Source organism: Strix uralensis, chromosome 5 (genome assembly GCF_047716275.1).
Source record: "Strix uralensis isolate ZFMK-TIS-50842 chromosome 5, bStrUra1, whole genome shotgun sequence".
NCBI lineage: Eukaryota > Metazoa > Chordata > Aves > Strigiformes > Strigidae > Strix > Strix uralensis.
The window spans coordinates 57341828-57355728 of record NC_133976.1 but is presented as its reverse complement, the minus strand read 5'-3'; the positions used below and the strand labels follow the sequence as shown (position 1 = coordinate 57355728).

At 42.0% G+C, this 13901-nt stretch overlaps 1 protein-coding gene across 1 annotated transcript in view; it reads right to left on the bottom strand.

The window, feature by feature from the left end:
- The window catches only part of MRTFA (myocardin related transcription factor A), a 97462-nt gene extending 84131 nt beyond the window's left edge, over positions 1-13331 (bottom strand). Inside the window, exons 1-2 of the mRNA XM_074871099.1 lie at positions 13210-13331; positions 4309-4372 (exon numbers count right to left, since the gene is read on the bottom strand). The gene's annotated coding sequence lies outside the window, so the exon portion shown is untranslated. The remainder of the gene's footprint in view (positions 1-4308; positions 4373-13209) is intronic.
- Positions 13332-13901: the final 570 nt, after the last annotated feature.

The following is a 13901-nucleotide window of genomic DNA, read 5'->3' as shown; positions in this document are numbered from 1 at the left end:
GCCATGACATGCCCAAAGGCAACTATATCACCCAGATCATCACAAATCAAAAGAATAATCCAGGAGAAGTGAAGTTTGCAGCAGATGGAAGCTGAAGCATCACATTAGCTTGAGAAGCTATAACGATCAGAGTGAGAGATACTCCTTTTATCTTTGGATATCAAAGAAAAGTCACCAACAGGAAGACCTCCAAGATTGTATTAAAAACAATTATTTAGTTTCCTGTCAGTCAGTTTAACCCAGGCACACAACTGTTGGCAGAATTACTTCTCCAGTTAATTGAGAGTTAAACTGATGACACTGTCCCTAAAGTATATACAATACAGTAAGCAACACGGCAAGCATCATAAAGACCGTACCCTGACAACGTAATAGCTTGTTCTTGAGGAACCACCTTAAGAAACCAAACTATGCAGACCACTAAAGAGAGACCTTTTTAGATTACGGAATTTTCTTTTCACATATTCCACATGCATTTGTCTTCTGCAGAATAAACCAGGCATCAACTTCCTTACTTTCACAGTAATTGGGGGGGGGGGGGGGAGGAAAAGGAAAAAGCAGTCAAAAAGTAACCAAATTCATGCTGGATTAGAAGCAGTGATTTGAAGGTGTAAACTGTCCATTTTACCATCATCACAAGCCACTACCCTACAAAGCCCCTATTCAAAATGCAAAGATTGCAACACCTGTGAATAAGGATGCTGGTAAAACATGGATGAGCACAACTTTCTATCTGAGCTAAAGAATCTGAATGTATAGTGTGCCAGCAACATTACAGTAAGAGAAGACATCTTTGAGTCATCACCAGAAGTCTCTCTGCTACCAGCCCCAGCAAATCAATCATTACCAGACTCAAAAAACATGCTCAAGCCAGCAAGAAAATGGCAAGAAATGTTATCAGACAAAAGGCATGAACATAGAGATGTTAGGACCTGAGGGGGAAAAGATGCAAAGAACACATCCAGTGCAAAGAATCAACTACATAATTTCTGCTGTAGACAAACACAGCCTCACACATGATTTTAACAACCACTCATCAAGAACCATATTTCTCAAGCCCTAAGTATTTCCTTCATAAGACACTAGCATTTGTTTCACTCTGTCCAGCAGCAATAGAAAGAGGTCTTAAAAAATCATCATCAAACATCAATTTCTTAAAACCACAAATAGCAGGCTAAGAAATGTAGTTTGGCATTCCAGATGTTTTTTAAGAAATACTTTTCATTATTCGATATGTGTTTGAAGGAACTTTGTGGCTTTCAAGCTCATGGAACTCTGAGTACACAGAATAACTGATAATACCAAAGCTAGTTTTGAGAATCACAATGATATTCATAATAAACAATCCTTGCTCAAAAAGAATGAACACCCCACCAATTTCTTAAGTTCTTATTTAAGCTCAAAGCATGAATGAGGTAGACGTTCTCTAATTTCACAGGACCAGTGAAGCAGTTTACAGACACGTTATTCTATCATACCTCTCAGTTTGTTGAATTAATCATCTAGTTTGTGAGACCAAAGATGATAGCTACTGAAGAAATAACAATTTCTACTGAAGTTCAAAGAACAAAAGAGAGCAAGAAAGATGCGATGTTCAAGTCTTATGTGCCAATGGGTACACTTGGGTCATGATATAGCTCAACATCATAATTAAAAGAGGAATCCAGCCTTCTGCTATCAAACTATTGGTTCTTGCTGCTTCCCTTTTGTCTGATCTAATGAGCGTGCACCCGCAGAGTGACTCAGGTCAGCTGAAACAGCAGACTATTAACTCTGCAAAGATTAGAAACCATTTTCTACAGGACCAGTTAGCTAGCTGGATGTGCCCTATGGCTGCACAATGACTAGCTCTGATGCAAAGGAAGAAGTAGGAGTTCCCAGCTGCACAGAGGTCTGACCAGCCTTTGCAACAGCAGCTCACTGAAAGATCAACTTAACTGTAATGTCAAAGAGCACACTTCTACATCTAGCAGCAGTGCCAACTTAAGCAGTCTGCTACACATTCCCACTCTCATACCTTCCTCATTGTGAAACCAGCATAAATCTTACAGAGACAACATGTACTGGACCAGATGAAAAATAATCTAGAAAAAAAACACTCTTTCCAGAAGGATCTGTTCCCCAGAGTGGCTCACCATGGCCACAAAAACAGCTATGCCAGCAAAACAGAAAGAGCCGTGAAAGAGAGCAAGCCTGCACTGGTGCCAAAGAAATGCATGATGAACTACAGTGTGTTTAGAATAGGATTGCCTGTTTTCCACCACCTTCTGACTAACTTCCTTGCAATTGCTGTCTGATGCATTTTTTAAAATTTCCTTCATGTCGGAGGCAAAGCACTCCTCCCCGCCCCACGGGGGCAAGCAGATGAAGCAATGGATTCAGCCAGCAGCAAAGGCATCTGGCAACGGACGCCAACAACCAGTGGAAGCAGGGAGGCTGCAGCAAACTAGAAAAGGGAATGCTGATGATCTGCAGCCAGATGTGAGCTTTGACTTGGAAATTCATGGCAGGAAGACTGAGGGGCTGAGAAAGTATGAAGAAACTCATGCTGAATGCGGATTTAGGGCAGATTGGGACAAGAAAGTCATTGGTCAAGGGGAGTGTGGAAATAAGACCTCACAAGAAACAATATGCTTTCAAATCAGAAAATTTGAACTTTGGGACAAGAACTGGATGACCTAGGGCATAACAAAGTGATAACTTGGGCAAGGAAGATAGCTCAGGGAACCAATCTAGACTAAAAGAAAATAAATTTTAAAAAGGAAAAAAAGGAAATAAACGTAGTTAGATTTCAGTTCCCAGAACAAGCATTCATGTCAGCACAAAACAGCAGGCAAAACTGCAGAACTTAAGAATCTTAAGGAGTTTATGGCAAGGTTTTTTGGAAACTTATTTTTGTGTGTCTGAGGAAGTAGTTTTACATTTTATCTAACTCAGTCTGATCATGGGCTGTGACTGAGAGTCACCTCAGTTTGAAATTCTCACCTTCTCTCCTTCAAATCTAGTGGCTCTGCAGTCACAGAGCAAGTCCATTCAGCTTGCTGTTCTGATGGAAAGCTACACCTTGAAACATGCTTGTTTTCCCATCATGCTAGCAATCTGAACCCTGCAACCACAGGTTCATTAGATCTTATCAAAAAAGAAAAAAAAAAACCAGAGGAGCAGGGCCCACTGAAAAGTGACAACTTTCAGTTACCTCATGTTAGGTACAATGTAAAACCAAAGCTGAAACAGAGTCTGCAAGAAGTTTTCTGACTCCAGTCACATTCTTTAGTCATGACAGTATGAAACTGTCTACAGAAATTAAACCAATCTGAACTGACTTTGCCTCTCCTCCCCATCAATGGACACTGGGTGTGGAATCCAAATTTCTTTGAATTTATTGGCATCTCCTCATGCAGCTACCCAGCATGACATTCATTTAAGTGGAAAGTCCAGCAATTGAGACTGAGTTACCAGATCTTCTGTTCCCTTTTTCCCATACAAGAGCTGACTTTCCACCCCTGGATTTCCCCACTATTAAAAAATAGGTAAGAATTTTCATCAGTGATTCACAGAGAAGCATATATCAATAGTACTGTCTTGTCTAAGCTAATCAGTTTATTGAAAAGAAGTAGTAAGTACTCAAGAGGTACTCTCCAACATGTGAATTTAATGAATGTGGGTGAAGAACATGGTGGAGCGGTGGGGGAATTGGTACTGCTGCCGTTCTTTGCCAATTCAAAGCATATCAAATTCAACCTTCACTACTTTTTTCTTTGAAGCAACAATACTAAGAGCCAGCACATGAAGGACATCTAAACCAAGACTTTTGTTCTGGTTCTAGAACAGATTAAAACATTTTCTATTCTTTAGATAAGACTCAGCCTGGGACCACAGACAATGTTTGAACATATCATCCTCTCTTTCATGTGCTACTGTATCATGGTAAGCTCAGTTACAGTTTTGCAGACATTACAGTTTTACTGTATAGATACAATTGTCTGCCTTTATATACTTGAATAAATCACTCTAGGGAGCCAAGTATCAGTAGCGCTGAAAAAGGTTTGCAACACAGTACCAGCTAACTTGTGACAAGTCTGACTAATCACTGGGCAACAGTGAAAAGTGGATGAGTGTGCCATTTATACTCTTACACTATAAAGTCCTTGCTGTACAGCTCTCATACCTGATGCTAGTACAAATTCAAAACATTCCATCTCTAACACACTACTACCCCTCATGTTTAGTGACCACAAGCAATTTTCAATTCAGCACATAAGAACAAAAGATGCAAAATAAAGACAGCAAAGAGAACACAATACATACCTTACTTACAGTTCCCACGGACAAACCCAGCTCATTTCCATGCCAGCAGCTCTCTCACCAATCACTGAAAGGGAAAACAGGACACAAATACTCAGAAATCTAAAATAAAAAAACAAACCACAGGCCATTTTCTCCTTTAAGAGTAAGGAGCAAAGTCCTCTATCTAGGACTCTTTATTGATATAATGTTTAATTCATTTGGCACACACAACAGAAGTTGGACTGAAATACCATAAAGACTGCCACGCTTGTATACACATACCCATGCTACTTGCAGAGCAGAAGTTTTACTTTAGGACTATTGGTTTGTCAGCCCTGAAGAATGCACTGTTTGAGATTTACTAAGCCAGAATATTCACTAAGCAATACACACAATCTTCCCATCCTTGTACTGAAATCATTCTTAAACATTGAATACTAGAAGTTGGAGACTGTTATGAGTAGTTCATTACACCATGTTATCCATCCACACAAAAACAGGGAAAGGTAAAAAAAATACATTTAAGAGATTTGTCAAGACTGCAATGAGAACCCCATTTGGGGGAGGGGGTGGGAACCATCATGCGCACCTTAAAAACTCATAAATGTACTGAAGTAACACACCACTTTTCTCTGGCAATACAGTTTTAACAGGTGTGCCCAGCAGTACTTGACTAGAAAATAATTACTTCGGAGGCTCTGGAAGACTATTGTCTCAAATAGCAACAAAAAGGGTCAGAAATTGACTTGTAGTTGCCATATTTTCACTCCTACATCCTTAGCCACCTTTAAAAAAAAAAAGAATAAAATCATCATATGAAGGTTTTAACACAAAGTCTCCATTCTATTTCCTCCTCTGAGCTTTTCAGACTTTAGGGCTTCCTAGACACCAGAAATACAGAACTGCGGTTGAGATGTCATGATATTCTGTCAATAAGAGAAAATAAAAGAAATCCAGGCACCTCCCCAGATACAAACTTCAGACCAGATGGACTTAGGACACAAACATCAACATAGCTGGAGTGGAAAACCAAACCAAACCAAAAAAAAAAAAATAGAATAAGCTGTCCACTAGTTTAACATCAGAAGGAAGACCAATTAGACTGATCAATCTTTTCTGAAAAAAGAATGACTAAAGCTAGACACTTGGATAATGTCACAAAATTTGAAAGAATTCCCTGATCCCCAACAAATAAAAGAAGGTAGTTGTTTAGAAGCAGCTACAGGTAATGAATTGCATATCTACTTGGTCAACTCTCCTCCAGTTAACAATCTGCAAAAGGTATTTACAGTACTGATACAAATAAAAAAAAGTAAGGACACCACTACTTTAGCAGCTTCCCTTACAATCCCTTTCAGAGAATGTTTCAACTTTTCTTTGAATAAAATGTGTCAGCACACATTAATCACATCTCTAGCACAGAATCAAGAAGTCATTCTGCCACCTCTTACAGTATTTGTCATCAAATCAATATTTAGAATTACTTACAATTACTTAATTAATTTAATGTAAGAACCCATAACAAGTAATTATTTTTTCTTTAATAAAGCAGCCAAACTGATACAAGTGTAATTAAAATACAATAATGATGCAAGGCCACAAAACCAAGTGTATACTTACAATATACTTTTTACAGAATTGCAGATTTCCCAAAAGGCAAGGCAAAACAGCCTCAAGAAGTCAAGGAAAGTCTTCCACAAAGATAGTAAACAATTAACCACTGTTAAGAGTTCGATATTCCAATCTGATGAACAAAGTGCCTTATATAACCCGATAAAATAATTTTGCTGGAACATTCTTCTGACAGCACTAAGCATATAACATCAAAATTTAGGTATGAAATGTTTGCTTGTGATGCTGTTGGGTTTTTAAATCACAAATTATAAATGAGTGACATTTATCCATATATTAATCTTTACTCCAGTGCAAGTTTTTGGCACTGTTTGGTTTTGAGTGGGTTTTTTTTTTTTTTAATTTCAGTGTTTGTTGGGGTGCAGGCGTTGAGACACAGGTACCCCCGAAACCACTTTTCACACATGAAAGTGTGGAGAAGTTAGAGATGCATTTCATTTGAAGATTACTGCTGGCCAATCCTTAATTTCCAGTAATCTTGGTTCACTGGATATTCTCTTCCAATTTAAGATTGCAACAGCACTGATTGAGCTGCTGCATTTAATTTCCAGCACTTAAGATCCATGTTCTCCTGAATCTCATTTGAGTCAAGACCGCTCCAACATTGAGCCTTTTCTTGGTCTGCCTGTCCCACCACCTGATACAGGGCCTCTGCTAGTCTTTTACAGAAATAGGACCCCATAACCAGTCAATCGAATATTTGTACTTTCTTCAGCATGTTTTTCTCAGGAAAACTTCAAACTGCTGAATATTCCAGGTCTGAAGAATATATCAGGCTATCCCTAACCAGCTGGCAGGCTGAGGCAGAACCTCTCTGTACACCCCCTGTTCTACATCCCTTCAAGGCACTCATTACCAGCAACTGGCCAACACAAGACACCAGACCGGACAGACATCTCACCTGGCGCAATACAGAAGACCTTAAAGTATTACCTCTTAACGTATGCATGAAGATCAAAAATACATATATAAACACACACATACACTCAGTGAATTTTGGCATCTTTGCATAAACTTAGCACTATCCTTCAGGAAAGAACATGCGTGTGTCTGTGTACATGCAAACACACACTCAGAAAACAGGACAAATTATTTCAATAACTTCCTTGCCTCAATTTATTTACCTCTTCTGAGTTTCCAGCACTTCACAAGCCTTCTCAGGTGTCCAGAGACCCTTGTTCTCCCACACGTAACTCATTCTCCAGGACAGCATATATTTATCTTTCTCCATTAAGAACTAAAGTTTTATTCCAGATACTCTGGCCAATAAAAGGCCAACTTTAAAACTTTCAGTCCCATTTGTCGAGGAAGTTCCTGCTCAATCTTAGATGGTTAAAGTACTGCATCCTGCAATTTACTGCTTAGTCATCTGAACCCCAGCTAGGAGATAAAACTGGCTTGCAATAGGCATGGACAGTCATTGACTTTTTTTCCAATATGTGCACCATTAAGCTAAGAGATGTTGCAGGTATAACATATTTTTATCATTATCCTTATTTAGTCACCCCATGGAATTTCAATCCAGCTTGAAGACGGAACAACAGAAAACTAAGACACACCCCACCTGAAAAATAACAAGTCAGACTTCATAAAAATTTAGCAGAACAGCCTTGCAACTGTAATGAAAGACAAGCTCTTTACTAGTTCTTCTATATTGCAGCGAGCAAGCAAAGATTAATCTGATATTTGAAACATTTTCTGGCAAAATTCCAGTTAAACTGCTTTTTTTATTCTTTGCTTATGGCACAATCAAAACATTCCCCCAATGCTCCTTTTTCCTTTCACTATACAGTCAATGTAGGCAAAACTCTACTGTCCTAGATTTTCTGAAGAAAAAATAGTGTCATCTCTAAGAAATGCAGAAGTCTCATCTTGCTGATAAACTTCTCCATCCAATGGAAATGTTTATATGTCACTGTTTACATGTTCAAGCCAAATGGCTGCTATTCCAGTGATTACAATGGCTTATTGCCTTCACTGGGGACTTGGAGTTTGAGCACATCTGAACAACATAGAAACTCACTGACACGATTCACAAGCCTGATCTGAACATGCCAATGCAGAATTCATATCCCATCTTTCTAACAGCCATACTACCTCTCAGATGGAGACTTTGAAAAGATTCAGACTCCAAGTGATCTGTTCCTGTAAAGCACATCAGACAGGATGTATGAGAGAGAATTTAGTGACACAGTTATATTAGGCCTAACATTAACTTGGCCCTACCAGTCACTCAGGGAAACCTCTCAGGTTTGAGTCCATCTTACACAGTGGAATAGAAATTAAGTTACAATACAGACTATAGTCACATTCTCTTGGGAAACTCTTTATATTGCTATAAAAATCAGAAGAGAGGGCAAAAATAATTTTAAAAAAAAAAAAAAAAATCATTTGAGTGGAGTCTTTCAATGCTTTTCCAAAAGTTTCTTCCTGAAGGAAGAAAAGTTTCCCTGTAATTGTCAGAAAGTGAATCCTGTCTCATCTTTGCTCAGAGCTGTACCTTCACACATATAAACAGTTACAGAAAGAATGAGTTCATCATAACATGGGTATGGCTCTGTGTAAAGGATGATCTCATTTGAGTAAGCCTAAATAGGGTGTCAACCATATGGATCAATCGTGCAGTGAAGACATTCTCAGTGTCTCTACCAAACCACAGAAAGGGCAGAACTCAAGGAACTGCAGTATATATACACCCCCTCCCTAGCATGGCTAGAACTAGTCATAATTGCTTTATATTACAGGAAGCATTAATTTGAGGTTGAAACAATCTGTGATGTAGGCTCCTGTCCCAAAACAAAATTAATTTCACAAAACTCAAGATATCATTTCAGTCTTCTGTTCCCGTAACATGAAGGTACTCTGAAGATGATATATAGTCAGTGCATTTCTTGTCTCACTGGATGATGGCAAAACAGGGAATTTTCTGCACTGCTTTACACCAGAGGCTCCTGAATTATGGTACATACACACTTCAATATGCACCCACGGCAAGCAGAGACAGCAGCAGCTCCTGAGTGTGTCCAGGGGAAAAATTTCTATTTCAGTGCCACAGAGGCAGACCCCAATGATCACCTGTTAACAAATAACGTGCCGGTGCATGCAGCAGCTGCTACCACGCTGCTTCTGCTGTGCTCCACAAAAACCCTGCCTTTCTGGATCAGCAGGGCCAAAACAAGCTGAAATAGGGAGCACAAGTTAATTAAAAAGGATAAGTAGAAGTAGTCAACATGTTAGTTTGTGGTAGAAGAGCAAAAGCAGACGGATGGTATGAGGTTAAGGTGCCAAAGAAAATCCCCAATTAAAAGCTCAGCCTTTAGCTTTCAAGATTTAAAAAGACTTGTGACTGTGTTAAATTTCACCTTCTTACAGAGATGTTATCAATATGGCTATGTGCCTAAATCCAAAAAATTTCGTCACACAAGAATAACGATGCTGCACACACACAAGAAAATGGGGGAGGGAAGGGGAAAGGAATGCTGCACAAACTGAATTCATTACTTCAATTTCTGAAATATAAACCAATCTGTTCTAAACAATTACAGTACCTTGCTCAGAAACAAACTCCAAAATTTATCTGTGTGGAAAATAGGTGTCTCATATCAGAAACAGAAAAGGATCAAAGAAAGCAGATACTGTTACTGGCATTGTTTCTTGTCTGAAAACATAGTATCAGACTGATGGCAGATGCCTGTGTAAACTGCATGCACCATTTGCCCTCCACAAGGACAACCTGCATTTAAAAATCTCAAGACATTGACTGACCACTACGGCATACCTAAGCCTGGTAATGTAAACTGTCCTCACCCCAATGCCATTCATTTCCCTTGAAGAAGCCACTTAACAGTGTTTGCACTCCATAAAGCACTCAAAGGAGAGAAGGTAAAATATACACATTAACCACACACATTATGTCCCTGAAGGACTGAACAGAGTATTTGACAAAGGAATGAGTTCCTGAATTCACACAAACTCATCCATTACATCTATTTGACACACATACATAAAAAAAGAATCACAGGAACAGTTTTAAACTGTGGTTCCAAAAATGTTCCCTTTAGCTGTAGCTCTTACTAATCCGCTTCTACACTCCCTCCCCTCCACTCTAGCTATGCATTCCTTCAGCCCTCCCCCATCTTTCACTTTGGGGGCTGAGGAATAGAACATGAACAGATTAAAAATCGGGTCTCTAACCTGGCTCAGCATGCAGCCCCACACACATACCATCATCACTGAGGTGACAGCACACGGTGGGGAGGGGGAAAAAAAAAAAAGCAGATGGGAATATGAGCTGTTTAAGTCAGCCCCACCACTAAAAGAAACGTCTGTGTAACCACATCCTCTGTTTTCTGTCTCAGTTCAGCAATGTGTCCAGCAGGAAATAATTAGATTTGGCTTTCCCAGAGTAGGTGCTTGACGGTTTCAGAGAACTGAACAGTTGCTTTTTCTGCTTCCTCTTCAACAGTTTCTCAGGAAAAGACATTGACCCTCAGGACACAGTTGATTTAAAAAAAAAAAAAAATCTTTAAAGGAAGAACATTGTGTAATTATAATAAGATTTACTAATTGTTATCTCTTTTTACACAGAGGAAATCAACTGTACTCCTCAAAAAGAACCTTAATCATAATAGTGAGTTATCAGCAAGTAAACAGACATTGAAACAGCCCGATTATATCATCTACAACACAGGAAGGACAGGTGGGTATGGAGAGTAAAGACAAAAGACTCTTGGAATTGATATGAATTGTGCTTTTGAGGTAAAAATCATATATGGAGACACCTCACACACTCCAAATGAGTGTAACAATTAATCCTGTTGCAATGTTTTGACACATCCTAAGAATTTATCTACTTTCTGCTCTAACATCCAAGACCTTTTTGCTCTGATTCTCCTCTATATCTAGTACAGCTGCCCTCTCCCCCCACCAAATACCACACAGTAATGTAATCATGGCTCAACAGTAAAGGAAATTCAGTAGGGCTTTTTATTATTATTATTCAGAGGTATCTTGATTGCCTGAATGTACATTTCATGTGGAGGTTCAAGGATGAAAGGATCTGTGAAAAATGCTGCTGTTTATCATGCCAGCAGAAGCCAGAGTTATAAAAAAAGGTCACAAACAGATGCTCCTCCCCAAACCCAAGACTTTCCTATTATTTCATATTCAAGGGGAGGAAAATTTAAAGACTGTTTTTGGAAAAACCCCATATTCTCTTAGCCCTATGTCAAAACGTCTTACGTACTCCCTCTCTTTGCATTTTATTTCATTATCTGCTTGTTGCCTGAAGATTTGGGGGTCCTCTCCCATATGATGTTAGAGTGGATGGACTAAATGAAATAGAAATTAAAGCTGCTTCCGCAACCATTGGAACCAACAAACACAGCAGTACTTACATTTTGTACAGAACAATATGATGCCCAAGAAGCTATAACTAGCAATATTTCACTCTTTTCCTGAAATCACATTTGGTATCTAAATTATAAGCGAGAAAGGACTGAAAAGGGCTCAGTAAGTTAATACCTGGTAATTAAGAAGGGCAAATTTGCCTACTTGTGAAAAGCATATGGCATTTGCTTTCAGCCCTGAGACTCTTTCTCCTTTCAGCAGAAAGCATGAATCTAAAGAACAGAAAAGGAGTTCACAGTCAGCTTCAGATCATACACTTATTTTAAAATCTATTATTAGATTCTATTTAATCACAACTATTAGATCACTCATTTAATCACTGCAGTAAATGGGAACAAAAGGGTGTCCCTCTCATTTCATATTCAGAAGTGATTGAAGTATTTTTGGAAATACTTATGAAGACCAAAGGCATTACGCTTCTAGCAGTTCTACACTATGGATTTCAACAGTGTCTTTACAAAAGCCTACTGATGGGTTTTGTGCAAGCAGCACTTTCAAATCAGTGCTGAAAGGCTGTTTGTATATTTACCTGAAAGTAAAACCAACACACAATTAGAAAACACACTTTCAGTAAGTCAGTTATGCCATGGCTAACTAGCCTTGATGTCAAATGCAAATTTAAAATAAAGACAGAATTGCATACTGGATTTTCTCAATGCCCACGCTGGAAATGTTAGGATAGACACATTCAGCATAGAATAGCTACATTTTATACTTTCCAAATATTCAGACCTGTGTCTTCAAATCCTACCAAGAAATAATAAGCACATTTTGGTTTCCACGGTCCAGCAGCGAAGCTACAGACTTAAACAGAAACATTTTTAATGCCTTCACGATGTATTTTCTATTGCTGGTAGATTAAGATGCAGTTTCATGGCAGAGGCCCTGATATTATCTGGACAAGCATGATACAAGAAAGTAAGTGCTATAAGCAGCAGCAGCAAACCTGAAACCCCTTATTCAGCCCACTCATCTTGTAAAACAGAACCACACAGTTAGCACACAGTTGCATGATGCAGTATAAGGGTACACAGAGGTAGATCATAAAGGTCTCCAAGAGGGTATTTCCACTTACACGCATAGCAAATGGTCAGAGTTGTCATCCTTGATCGGGGGATATGTGAAATTACAGTCCTCTTTGATACCAGATTTTACAGTCCACAGAGGGAGATTAGTTCCCACTGGAGACACGGATGTTACCTTAACCATGCACCTAGGCACAGCACGGACAAGCATCTTCTCCGTGGGGAAAATTAACCCCACTTACCGTGCGTGCATGGAGCAGTGGGCATAGCAGGAGATTGCTGCTGCACAAACCCTTGTAAACTACTGTCACCACTACCAGGCCTGTAAAATCGGTGAGAGAGCACCGAAAAAAACCACCGCCGACCTACTAAACGCGAGACGCTCGGGACAAGAGAGGGGAAACGTGCGCCGAGCCCCTCTCAGGGAGAGAGGGCGGGGAGAGGCCGGAGCGGGGCAAAACCGAGCCAGGAGCCGAGAGGAAACGAGCGCGGGGGTTTCAGAGGGGGCGAAGCCAGCCCACGGCTGGAGGGAGCGGCCGCGCACCCCGGAGAGGGGAGGCCCCTCGGGGGGGGCCGGGGCCCCGCGGAGCGGAGCTGTCCAGCCGCACCGGGCACCCGCGACCGCCGGCGCGGGGGCACAGGGCGGGGGATGGGGGGCGGCATCAAGGGCACGCGCTGCCCCTTCCCCCCCCCGCACCAACGGCCGCCGCTGAGGAGAGCTGCGAGCGGCGGCGCGACACTCGCGCCGGGGTGGGTCCCCGCGGGCGGGCCCGCGCCCGCCCCCACCCCCCTTTCTTCGCTCCTGGCGGCTGAGGTCGCCTGGCAGCTCCCGGCTGAGCTGGAGCTCCGTACTCACCCGGTCACGGTTCCATCTCGCTGTGACCCCGCCCGTCCCTGGCGGAGCCACCGCCGCCGCCGCCCGCCGAAAAGGCGCCTCCCCCGAGCCTGCGACCCGGCCTCGCCACCGCCGACCGGCGCCTCGCAACCGCGGAAGCGCCCGCCCCGCGCCTCCCTGCTTCGGAGACACGCGCCGGACTCCGCCAATCAGAGCAAAGAGGCGCGGGTGAGCGCCACCGGGGCTCGCCAATGGACCGCGAGCACCTGGGGAAGCTAACGGGCCCGAGGCCGGGCGAGGGGGCGGGGACAGGGCGGGCACCGCGTGCCTGACGGGGCGGACAGCCAATCGAAAGGCAGGGATGATGTCATCGGTGGAGGGTGGTGGGACGGGGCGGGGCGGGCGCGGGGAGGGGCGGGTCCTCGCCCTTAAAGGGATAGCGATGGCCTTGGGGCCTTCGTTTGTGTTGGGGGGCGGGTCGGTCGCGGGGCAGGCCGGTGTTTAACAGTTATTGGGTTTATGTTTTTATTATTTGATAAGGAGATATTTTCCAAAAGGCGCTGTAGGAATGGCGCAGCAAAGGTATGGCTGATGCCAGTGGGTGAGCGGGCGGGGCCCCCGAGGCCCTGAGATGGCACCGTGGGGCCAGGCGAGGCCCAGCGGGGCAGCCCTGAGGGAGGGCAGCGTGGCACGGAGCTGGCTGCCCCTTTCTG